The 9,105-nt window shown below is 42.4% G+C and overlaps 1 long non-coding RNA gene across 2 annotated transcripts; it reads left to right on the top strand.

Annotated features, from left to right (window-relative positions):
• Window positions 1-653: 653 nt before the first annotated feature.
• LOC141369238 (uncharacterized) lies at window positions 654-8,877 on the top strand. Of its 2 annotated transcripts, none has more exons than XR_012372809.1 (2): window positions 654-2,208; window positions 7,410-8,877. It is a non-coding gene; the product is annotated as an uncharacterized lncRNA (long non-coding RNA). The 2 variants fall into 2 exon arrangements; XR_012372808.1 differs by lacking the exon at window positions 654-2,208 and adding an exon at window positions 2,671-3,607.
• The last annotated feature ends 228 nt before the right edge of the window (window positions 8,878-9,105 follow it).

Below are 9,105 nucleotides of genomic sequence, written 5' to 3'. Positions count from 1 at the left end.
AGAAGGTTTTGAGTGCGGCGCCAGCGCGAACAGTCACAGACAGGTGTGCAGGGAAGAAAGCAGAGAGCCTCATCTGCTCGCTAGTCTGTTGCGGTTGTCAAAAGTGGGGACATTAAACACCATTACGAAACTAAACATAGACATTTTGAAGAAATTTACCCTCGGGTCCGAGGTAAGGCTGCAAAAAATGAATGAACTAAAAGCCCAGTATGAGCGACCCACACGGGTCTTCTCTCACTCACTCATTGCCTAACAACGAGTTATGACGAGTCATCTATGAGTGTTCACTGAAAATACAGTGGATTTTAAGAAAGCATAACTAGCCCTTTACAGATGGGAAATAGTAAAGGAGTGCGTGATGCTGCATTTTTGGCTCAACATATAGTTGAGTCAGCATTCTCAACAAGTTCAACTTAGTTCAGCCTATTTTATTTAATTTTCATTTGAGCTTATTTACATTTGTATAGACTTGAAGGAACAGTACAAATTAAGAGAGAAATGTTTTCCTGCACTTTTTCATTTTTCCAACACTGGCAGTTTACTTTTGCCTGTCTGTGTTTCTTTTTTAAAATATTTTATTTAAAGTTTAAAGTTGCATTAACAAACACAGAAACATAAATAAACAACCAACAGTAGACAACGAGGATACACACAAAAAAAACATCTGGATTGCCTCAGTCAGCAAATATATATACATAGTAATTATTGAGAGTAGGCATAGCTGACCATTTTCACAGTTGTGTGGTAAATCAGTAATATCACCATTGGAGAAGTAAATAAAACTTAATAAATTAATAAATAAATAAAATAAAATGAAATAAAATAAGATGATTACAGAGTATATTATTTTTGAACTTCCAAAAGACTCAAGAGAGGTCCCCAAGTGGCTTCAAATCTTTTTAGTGCGCCAAGCTCACCAAAGCGTAGCTGTTCCATTTGAATGATATGAAGCATCTCATTTAACCATCTCTGAAAACAAGGTGCTTGTGAGGTTTTCCAATTGAGGAGTATAATCTTTCTGGCTGCGATTAAGCCTACCATTAGCGCGTGCTGATGAGTATGAGGGATAGTATCCATAACATCAGAATAGCCCAAAATGGCCAGATTGTGGTCGGACTGAATGTTAACTCCATATTTGAAAACAATTCAAAAATGTTAGACCAAAAATCATAAAGAGTAGGGCAAAACCAAAAAAATATGCCAAGGTCCCATCTGCCATCTTGCACCTATCACATTGAGAAGAAATTGAGGGAAATATTTTGTTCAATCTAGTTTTGGAGTAATGAATACGATGCATAACTTTGAACTGGATTAGTTTATATCTTGAAATTACAGAACAACTCTTTATTCTCGACAGTCCTTCTTCCCAGATCTCATCAGACACGTTGTTGCTTAATTCAGTAGACCAGGCTATTTTAAGGTGCTTGGTGCTTATAGGTGTTGTAAAAGCATGAACAAAACGAGATACCAAATGTCTAGTTTCAGGTGTAGTGGAGGACTTTTATTATGCTTTTATTTTCATATTATTATGTTTTATTTTTCATCCTATTTTTCATTTTTTAATTACAATCATAAGCTCATAAATTGTGATTCATATGGAGATCATGTTTTTCTGCTAACGTACAGAATTATGCTCTTTCTGTCTTTTGAGCAAAGTACAATGTCCAAGGACTTAAACATCATGTACTGAGAACAAGACATACGTTTTATGATTTCACTAGATTTGTGTTTAGCTGTTTATGTTCTTAATCACTGACAAATTGAAGGTTATCTTCTTAATGACGTAGAAACTGATGACTACACATGTTTCAGCATCTTACTATAAATGTGTGTTCAACCTTGTAATCGGGGCTCTTAGGTTTTTAAACTTCAAGCACCATGGGGGTGAGAGCCTATTCTGCAGAATATATAAAATTCAGACAAAGAAAATTCTGTCGACAGTGTGTCTGTGAGATCCTTGACTTTGACTCCTAGTGAGTATTATTTGATGCGGCTAAAATTCCACGACAATAATGGCGACGAGGATGCGGATTCCACAGCTGAAGACTTCAGAAGGTTTGGGAGAGACTGACTGATCACCCCTGAGACAAGAGGTCTCGGGCTCCGTACCCCAGGCCTAAGGGAAGGGAGAGTCTCAACCATTTCTGAAGTCAAAGCTGACGGAATCTGAAAAAGAACCGTTGTGGTGGCATCTGAATAGATAATACGGTAAGCGTTATTTCGTTCGTGACCATGGGTCAGGGTAATTCGAAAGGGAGTACAAAGTCAATGGATCTGGAAAATGGCGTGTATGCTCGAGTGATCAAATCAAAGGGCACGGGGGCGTTGGAAAGCGTAAAATCTGGGACAAAAGGTATGATTTTCCTCCTAAAGGAACACTGAGTGTAAAAGCACTCATTTTATTAAGGGAAAAGATCATTGCGGATGGCAGAGAAATGAGAGCACAGAGTAAGATAAAGACCAAGGACGAACTGACTCAGACTAAGTCAGAGCTAAACATTAAGCAAATGTTTTCCTACATCAGATTCATTACATGATGAACCTAACTTTCTGTTTTTTCCTCCTCCCTATGCACCTGCACGTACCCCACCTGGGGTACATTTCCAATACACAAGGGTACCGCTTCTGGACGATGACCTCCAACCCCCTCCACAACGTCGCCCTCCACCACCACCTGCTCAACAAATCGCACAGATACAACGACCAGCTCAACAAGCCGCACAGATACAAAAGCCAGCACGACAAGCACTACCTGATTGCACCCCCGCCACCGCCGATGCAAGAACTGCCACGTGGACCAGAATCAGAACAAAGATGATGTTCAGATAAAGACGGAACGGGAGGCAAGGCCTAAGGAAACAGCAGAGATGCCGTTCACCAGACAAACAGCTAAATCCAGCATTCAAGCACCCATGATTCAAGTCGCAGGGCCGGAAGGTCAACCGATGCTGGTGTACAGGCCCTATGGATGGCAGGAAATACAGGAGATGGGAGGACACTTTTCCCCTGTTGAGGTAGGAGGAACAGTAATGGCCGAAGAATTAATTCAGTTTTGTCGAACTTATTCACCCAGAATCCAGGAAGTGAAAAAGATCCTGGAAAAGAGACACGGTTTCCGGCTGGGAACGAAAATGACGGAGAAATGGCCTGATGACAGCGCACCCACACACCCTGACTGGAACCACGACCACAACCTGCCTTATCGAGGTTGTCACACAGTCTCTGCACGCTGAACGCCTGCTAGATGAAGACAAATGAAAAAAGCAGAGAAAGGCGGACCAACAGTTATCTTTAGCTTTTGCCAAGATAGGAGAATGGACACAGCCACAACACAACCAGCGAAATTTCTCTTCGCAAGGACAACGTTTCCGAGACAACGGACAGCAGAAAGAAAGGGAGAAGAGGAGAGGAAAACAGTGGCTGGAAGACCCAAAAGAGAGAGTTTGCTGGTATTGCGGGAAGAAAGGACATTTGAAATCCCAATGTTTCCATTTCTTGAAAACTCAAGGGACAGAGGAACTCCAAGCGGGCGCAGGAAACTTGCCGGCGTGTAAAGAAAGGGGCGACTGAAGCCAGGAGGGGGAAGGGGAGCATCGTACGGAGGCGGGTAAGTCCAATCTTGTTTTTTCTGCGGTTCAAATGCCTTATTATCTGCTTGCTAATTCTGTTTTTTCTGATGTGTGTGATAGGGAAAGAAATGCTCTGTGCAATGAAGGACTTGCTTCGCTTGAAATTGATCGAGAGGCATACTCAAAATTGCCTCTCGAAGAAATAATGGTTGAGGGACAGGTATTGTTGTTTATGGTAGACTCTGGATGCAACTAACTCTGTCATACGCAAAGATGAATTCCCATTTGTCACCTTGAGTGGGCAGTTTAACTCATCTATGAGTGCTACGGGGCATATAGTGAGGGAAGAATTTACTGCTCCACTCTGTTGTATGCATGACGGTAACGAGTTTATGCATATGTTCCTCTTATCTGACGCGTGTCCGGTAAAACCTCATGGGGAGGGATTTGATGTGTAAAATTAATGCTAGCATCTTATGTAACAACCAAGGCCTGAATATTTCTTGCTGGGATCCCAGAATGTCATCTATATGTGTGTCTCTGTTGTATGTGTGTATGAATGGGCCTTTCAGAGTTGCATGCTGAAGGGAAGATAAGATTGCCACAAGCCAGCGAGGTCATTCCAGCTGATAACATGCATTGCACAGCTCATAGAAATGGTTCTCTGTAAAAACAGAAGGTTTGACTTTAACCCATATATGCTGGAATGACTCATGGTGTGTGGCACTCGTTAAATTGACAGAAAAACAAGAACAAATTTTTGATGCCGAAAATTCAGTACCCCATGTTTCCATTGCAAAAAATACCAGTCAGCCATGGGAAAAAGCAGGTGAATTTGCAAAGGCCTGTAGCGAGGCTGTTGATTGGGAAATGTTGTCAGAAAACGTGCAGTTCTCAGAGCAGATAACAGCGCACAGGAGAAGTTATGTTTCTTTTTTCATTGCTGAGAGAGAGAGAGTTATAATACAGAAAGCTGTTTCTGCAGATTCAAATTTACAAAACATTTTGCCAGCACACATGACGTGTGCTAGTATTGATTTACTGCAACAAGTTCTTGACAAAGTACCTGATTACCTGTGGGCTAAAAATAAATATGATGTGGGTTTGATTAAAGGGTGTGAACCAGTAGTTATCACCCCAAAGAGTGATTACAGACCATGCAAACCTCAATACCCTCTAAAAAGGGAGGCGCTTGAGGGAATAAGGCCAGTATTTGAGGCCTTATTGGAGAAAGGGATAATTGTTCCCTGCCCACACTCACCTGTAAAAACACAAATTTTTCCTGTACAAAAGGTCAGAGAAGCAGGTCAGCCCACAGAGTGGAGGTTTGTTCAAGATCTCAAAGCAGTAAATGCTGCGGTACAAGCAAGGGCACCTAATGTGCCAAACCCTTACACAATTGTCTCACAGATACCAGCTGACAGCAAGTGGTTTTCTGGAGTGAGGAGTGTAGTGGATATTTCGAATGCATTTTTCAGTGTTCCTGTCCATCCTGATAGCCAGTTTTGGTTTGCTTTTACATTTGAGGGGTATAGCGAGAGCCCCACGATTTATAACTCTGCCTTGCATTGTTCATTACAGACACTTGTGTTGGATGATGATGTTGCTTTATTGCAGTACGTGGATGACCTCTTGATGGCGGCACCGACTCAGCAGTCGTGCACAGACAACACCATACGTCTGCTCACTCATCTAGCTGAGGAGGGCCACAAGGTCAACCTCAAGAAGGTACAGTGCTCTGTCCATAAGTAACCTTTCTAGGACACGAAATTACACCAATGGGTAAGTCTCTCTCCAAAGAGAATAGAGGCAATAGCTAACATACCAAAACCCATTACAAAGAGACAAGTAATGTCATTTTTGGGTATGACATCTTATTGCAGGACTTTTATTGCTAACTATTCTGAGATGCAACAACCATTGCATGACATGATTTATGAAAAACCTTTAGCACCATCAGAGAAGATAAGATGGACAGAGAGGGCTGAACGGCATTTGTGGAACTAAAACAGACATTACAGCAGGCACCCACTTTGGGGCTGCCATATCCAAAAAAAGCCTTTTGTTCAAATGGTGGATGAAAGAAATGGCTGTATGACATCTGTTTTGTTGCAAGAACATGGTGACAAGTTGAGACCAGTTGCATATATTTCAGGTCGTCTTGATCCGGTGGCCAGGGGCCTACCGGGATGTCTCAGGGCAGTGGCAGCTGCAGAGAAAGCTGTACAAGCCAGCAGTGAGTTTGTGGGATACGCACAGCTGCGTCTGTTGGTTTCCTCATTCTGTGTCTCATATACTGCTTGAACAGCGCACATCTCACTTGTCTGCAGCAAGGTGGCTGCGTTATTCCTGTGCATTGTTACAAATGTCTAATGTCACAGTTGAAAGATGTACAGTTCTGAACGCGGCGACATTGTTACCTACACCTGATGAAGGTACACCATATTGTTGTTTGTCTGCCCCACGGGAAGTATGTACACCAAGGCCTGACCTGGCTGACACACCCATACCTAATTGCACCCTCACATACTATGTGGATGGGTCCTCTTCCAGAGATGACAGAGGTATAAACAGGGTGGGGTGGGCAGTTGTGTCTGACTTTGAAGTTGTAGACTCCGGATGCTTACCACCTCACAAATCTGCACAGGTGGCTGAATTGCATGCACTAACACAAGCTTATAAAATTGCTACTAATCAATCTATAACCATTTACATTGACTGCTTGTTTCTCTTTTAGAGGAAATTTTACTCCTTTTCCAAATAGCTGTGTGTAAATGCAAAACACACACCAAGGAACAGGACGTGGTCTCGAGAGGCAATGCACGCGCGGACGCAGCGGCAAAGCAAGCATCTCTCATTTCTACTAACGTTGATTTTTCTCTTACACAGATTTCCCAGGAAAAGGAAGCTGAAACAGCACAGGAGTCACTAATAAGCATGCAAACATTTTCTCTCCCAACAGAAATAGCTCTATGGAAATCGTGTGGAGCTACCAAAACTCCTGAAGGGATTTGGATGGGTCCAAATCAAAAACCTTGCTTACCTAAACACTTTTATTCCCATTTTGCTAGGTTGACACATGGCTTAGACCATGTGTCCAAAGGAGGAATGCTGACAGCCATGGGACAAAATTGGTTCACAAAGGGTTTTTCTCCTGTAGCACAGAGACATTGTGAAAACTGTCATATATGTCTGGGTGATAATGTTGCGAGAGGGGTAAAAACCGCACCTGTGGGGCATCCCATTCCTGAGGGACCATTCACACATGTAATGATGGATTACATTGAATTGACACCAGCAGAAGGTAAACGTTATTGTTTGGTGATGACAGACATGTTTTTCGAAGTGGACTGAAGCCATGCCCACCAAACATGCAGACAGTGCTGGGGTGACAAAAATGTTGTTGAAAGACATTATTCCCAGATGGGGAATCCCAAACAAAATTTCAAGTGACAATGGAGCACACTTCACTGCCCAAGTGGTGAAAGATGTGGGTAAATTTTTGCAAATCAATTTGACTAATCACTGCGCCTACCACCCACAAAGTGGAGGTGCAGTGGAAAAAGAGAATGGCACCATCAAGGCAAAACTAAGCAAAATGTGTGAAGAAACAAAATTGAATTGGGTTCAATGCTTACCACAAGTACTCATGTACTCATGTACATGAGAATGAGGGTCAGAGACCGAACTAAATTGTCCCCTTTTGAAATACTTTTTGGAAGACCCCCACATATGGGGTGGGAACCACACAGGGCGGCAGGTGATACCCTTCGAAATGAAAATTACATGTTGTAGTATTGTATTTCTATGTCTTCTATCTTTCAAAATACCTCGAAACAGGTTAAAGCAGCACTACCACGCCCCGCAGAGGGACCTTTGCACAACATCAAACCAGGAGATTTCGTGTTGGTGAAAAACCTGAGGAGGAAATCCTGGAAGGCGAGACGGTGGGAGGGGCCATTTCAGGTTCTGCTGACGACTTACACCGCCGTGAAGGTCGCGGAGCGTGCCACCTGGGTGCACGTTGCCCATTGCCGGAGGGTTGGTCCGGGACTGCAAGGTGTAAACCAAAGGGAGGACGGCTAGTCGACTGCTACGGACCACTTTTTCGTATTGGTGGGAACCACAGATACCTGTATACTGCAAGTTTATACGAAGAACGACACGAGAGAACTGCAACAGCTCACAAGGTATTGGAGGACGACTCCAGTATTCTGGGTTTGGTTTGGACACACGCACACGACATCTTTAATGTGGGTAATCGACACGACGCTTGCAGCTTAATAACTGTAATTACAACACCAGCTTTGGGACCCCACATTAATTTAGACACTAAGATAATTTCATTAGAACAAGAAAGCAGGATAGCTTGGCACGACTGCACCGTGTGGTCCTACCAAACCCGAACCTACAAAGGAAATTAATCAACAAGGGCTCACGACCCCAACTCTAACTGTGCTCAGGGCTCACGACCCCAACTCTAACTGTGCTCAGGGCTCACGACCCCAACTCTAACTGTGCTCAATCCGGAATCATCAAGGGCTCACGACCCCAACTCTAACTGTGCTCAGGGCTCACGACCCCAACTCTAACTGTGCTCAGGGCTCACGACCCCAACTCTAACTGTGCTCAATCCGGAATCATCAAGGGCTCACGACCCCAACTCTAACTGTGCTCAATTTCTTCAAGAAAACGAACTATTTTTCTTCTTTCAAAAATGAGGTTCATGATCATAATATGTGTGTGTGCATTTTTGCTTTTGCAACTGCACAGAACTATATGTACACTATGGTTAAGGGTAATAACCAGAGCTACGTAACGATGACAGTAAATGAAGTTATGAATAAATCATAAAAAGGGAGGAGTGTAGTGGAGGACTTTTATTATGCTTTTATTTTCATATTATTATGTTTTATTTTTCATCCTATTTTTCATTTTTTAATTACAATCATAAGCTCATAAATTGTGATTCATATGGAGATCATGTTTTTCTGCTAACGTACAGAATTATGCTCTTTCTGTCTTCTGAGCAAAGTACAATGTCCAAGGACTTAAACATCATGTACTGAGAACAAGACATACGTTTTATGATTTCACTAGATTTGTGTTTAGCTGTTTATGTTCTTAATCACTGACAAATTGAAGGTTATCTTCTTAATGACGTAGAAACTGATGACTACACATGTTTCAGCATCTTACTATAAATGTGTGTTCAACCTTGTAATCGGGGCTCTTAGGTTTTTAAACTTCAAGCACCATGGGGGTGAGAGCCTATTCTGCAGAATATATAAAATTCAGACAAAGAAAATTCTGTCGACAGTGTGTCTGTGAGATCCTTGACTTTGACTCTTAGTGAGTATTATTTGATGCGGCTAAAATTCCACGACACAGGATTAGAGGAGAAAAGCGTGTGAAGGCTGCAGAATTGTCGGCTAACTGATGATCAGAATATAAAATATTAAGTAGTAGGCGGACATTACAGAATGAAAACCTTCCTGGAATAAACCCAGTTTGGTCAGGATGAATAATTGTTGAG

Source organism: Misgurnus anguillicaudatus, chromosome 13, assembly GCF_027580225.2.
Source record: "Misgurnus anguillicaudatus chromosome 13, ASM2758022v2, whole genome shotgun sequence".
Taxonomy (NCBI): domain Eukaryota; kingdom Metazoa; phylum Chordata; class Actinopteri; order Cypriniformes; family Cobitidae; genus Misgurnus; species Misgurnus anguillicaudatus.
The sequence above is the reverse complement of the archived record's forward strand: the minus strand, read 5'-3'. Positions and strand labels throughout refer to the sequence as shown.